The 3,202-nt window shown below is 40.9% G+C and overlaps 1 long non-coding RNA gene across 1 annotated transcript; it reads left to right on the top strand.

The window, feature by feature from the left end:
- The first annotated feature begins 187 nt into the window (after window positions 1-187).
- Window positions 188-2,261, top strand: LOC144202914 (uncharacterized). Its single transcript, XR_013327580.1, has 2 exons — window positions 188-272; window positions 1,317-2,261. It is a non-coding gene; the product is annotated as an uncharacterized LOC144202914 (long non-coding RNA).
- Window positions 2,262-3,202: the final 941 nt, after the last annotated feature.

Genomic DNA, 3,202 nt, shown 5'->3' with positions numbered 1-3,202 from the left:
GTCTTTGTCCATTTTTCTTTGCCCTCGTGAAAGCGTCAGCCTTGTCTGACCAATTAAATCGCGATCCGACTGTTTCCTCTTAAAGTTGCGCTTCAACGTCATCGGTAATGACGTCACGGTTGGCAAACGCGCTTTGTCATTGGTAACGTGCGTCAATATTCGAGCCATAATTAGCCATAACACAACAGGAAAACTGCATGTTGCATGAGCCTGTTGGTCACGTAGACTATAAATCAATAACAAAGAAGAAAACCATGTTGGCAAGTATCATAGTATGTACTGGTTATTTTTGTTGTTATGGTATTTTTCACTTGAAAAAACACCCTTGCTAAATAATATTTTACTTAGTTTCATATATATATATATAACACATTTTAATAGTCAAGGGATGACCAATACAATTTTGAGGAGTGTTTTATTGCAAGTAATAATTGATTGTATTGAAATATGTTTTTCTATTTTAGATTAAACGTAAGGTGATGTCATATCCATCGTCAGTTGTTTTTTTGCGATGCATGGAAAACGAATAAGGAAAGCATACCTGTAGTTGTCAGGGTACAAAAAAAAACTTCCACAGATCTAACGTCTCGAGTGTACATATACACTTCAATACGGACTCCTAAAATATCGTTAAAACGCCACCTTTACAACTTTGAAGACAATGCGAGTCCCTGTAGTTTACTGACAGCTATCTCACTGATGAAACATCTTCGACAACACTTACTCAACTTGAGAAATCTCAGTTTATCAGTAGCAGGTAAATTTACAAGCGACAACGGTTGTCATGGAGACGAATTCACGTGACACTGCAGCGTGTCAACGAGCCACACGAGGGGGACGAAAATCCAAAAGCACAAGATCACATTTAGAAATTTCATCCATCTGGCACAGCAACCAAAATATAGTTGTAGGCTATTCTTGTCTTGATCAGACGAGTGGTTAGCGCGCCTGCCTCACAGTTCTAGGGCCATGGGTCGATCCCGGTTCAGTCCTCACTGTGTGTGGAGTTTGCTTGTTCTCCCAAGTTGCGTGGGCTTTCTGCAGGTACTCCAATTGCCTCCCACATCCCAAAAATATTCAGGGTCCTTGTGCCCTGGCATCGTCTGCCTGGTTTTTGTAGCTGGGATAGGCTCCAGCACTCCCGTGAACCTCATGAGGATATGCGGTTCAGAAAATGAATGAATATATATTCAAAGGCACTGACTTCTATTGCTTTGTGTGGCCCTTTCCAGTTTCTCTGCTCATGACATTCACAAGTGTTGGAATTTTGCAATGTGTTGCCTTCACACTCATGTCAGTTTTTTGTGTGTCTACAGGAAGAAAAAGAAAATGACCTGTGCGCTTCCCACACTCTTGGGTCACAGGGGCTTCACAACCTGGTTTGTTTCCCATGGTCGATCACAGGCATCGTGCACGGCAGCCCCAGCTCCTGCCCCTGGCCTCTTCAGTTGAAATGCATTTGAGCAGCCTGAGATTGGGTAGCCAAGCACAAGTGAACAGTTTCATGTGTTTGAAGCGTCACGTGTCCTTGGTGAAGGACATGCTGCTAAGTATAAACGCAAAAGATGTGTCGACTGGAAATGATCTGGACGAAAGACGCATGGGAAAATCTGATCCAGTTTGTTTTGATGGAGATCTCCAGAAACAAAGAGCCTGAAGTTACCTTGCACTCCTGTGAGAAGGTCATGAGCAAAATGAGGAGTTATGCACAGTGGAGCCAAAAAGCAATGCCTAAATACAAAGAGTGACTCTATTCGGATGTTATGGATAGTGAAATCCTGGGCTGTAATTGGTCATTACTCAAGATTTGTTTGTTGAAACGAGGAGGCCTTTTGATTGACTCTCAAAACAATTATGTCAGTTCACAATGGGGTCCAAACCAAGAAGAATGTTTTCCTAAAGAGCTAAATAAGCCAGAGTTGAGCTTTGACTTTAAGACATACAAGTGGCGCTGGTTGTAAAAGCATCCTGACAAAGCAGTTTATTAATGATTATCACATGAGTAACTGCATCATCGTTAGGACCGCCAGGGCATCCAACCAGCACATGTGCTGGGGAAAAAAAACAAAAAACGTTCGTAAGAAGTAGTCTCAAATGAGGTGATTTTGAGCCTGAAAGCAGCACAATGATCCTACCTGATTGCGGCTTCCGGCCCTTTTAAATAAACGATTTAAAAACCGAACCGTTTTATTACGGCTTTGATCAAGCCAGTAGTCATTTTAACAAGTCAAGAGAAGAATTAAAGATGTTGATCTACGTCATTCCTACCGTCTTTTTCATTCCAAATGTTAAACACCATCTTAAACATACATCTACTTTTCATTAGCATCACATCACGAAGGTGATTCTCTGAGAATACAAATCCTGTTTTCCATTGTTGACATAAGAATGTGCTGCCAAGTTTAGCTCCTTATGAGGACCAGATGTTGGCACACAGGATTAAAAAAAAATACATCCCACTTACTGTCTAGCAATTTTGGAGAACTTAACACTTATTTTTACTTCCCCAACTAGAACTCAATGCATAATCAATTATGCCCACTCCTGTTCAAATGTTCCATGACCAATACAGCCTCGACCAAATCTATTTTATCTAAAACAAACTTTTCATGCAGCATTTCTACGTATTTTCATAGCCATTAATACATCTTTACATCCGTGATTTCATTGAAAAAAAACTTCCACATGAAGTAAACACACACATATCCAACATTGAATTCATCAGTGCACACAGTAGTTGTGGTGCCTTAAAAGGGCTGATCTGGTCAGTGTCAAAAACGTCACCGTATAGATGAAAGGGTCCACAAAACAGGTTGAAATACACAACACATCCTGCTTTTTCTGTGCGATTTATGTTTTTGATGGTTTTAGCAGTGACCCCGTTCCACGGCTCTACATTAAATTTAGCGTCATGGCTTGGCTGGATCACAGATGGACCCTATACAGTCCATTAAAGACACAGTTAATGAGTTCAAAAGGGCCTTAGATCGGTACCAAGGCAAGATGAGGGACACACTTAACCCCAACAAACGGTTCAGGATCTCAAACACCTGCATTTGATTTTCCTCTCATTTACTCCATTTCTAGGAGGAACATTTCTGCGAGAACAAAGTCGGACACGGAGGCTTGTAATAACATTCAGCATTGTGGGAAGTTATGGTGAATTAGAAGAAACATAAAACAGTGTAACAGCTAATGCCTA

The sequence above is a fragment of the Stigmatopora nigra genome, chromosome 10 (assembly GCF_051989575.1).
Source record: "Stigmatopora nigra isolate UIUO_SnigA chromosome 10, RoL_Snig_1.1, whole genome shotgun sequence".
NCBI lineage: Eukaryota > Metazoa > Chordata > Actinopteri > Syngnathiformes > Syngnathidae > Stigmatopora > Stigmatopora nigra.
This window is presented reverse-complemented; position numbering and strand designations above follow the sequence as displayed.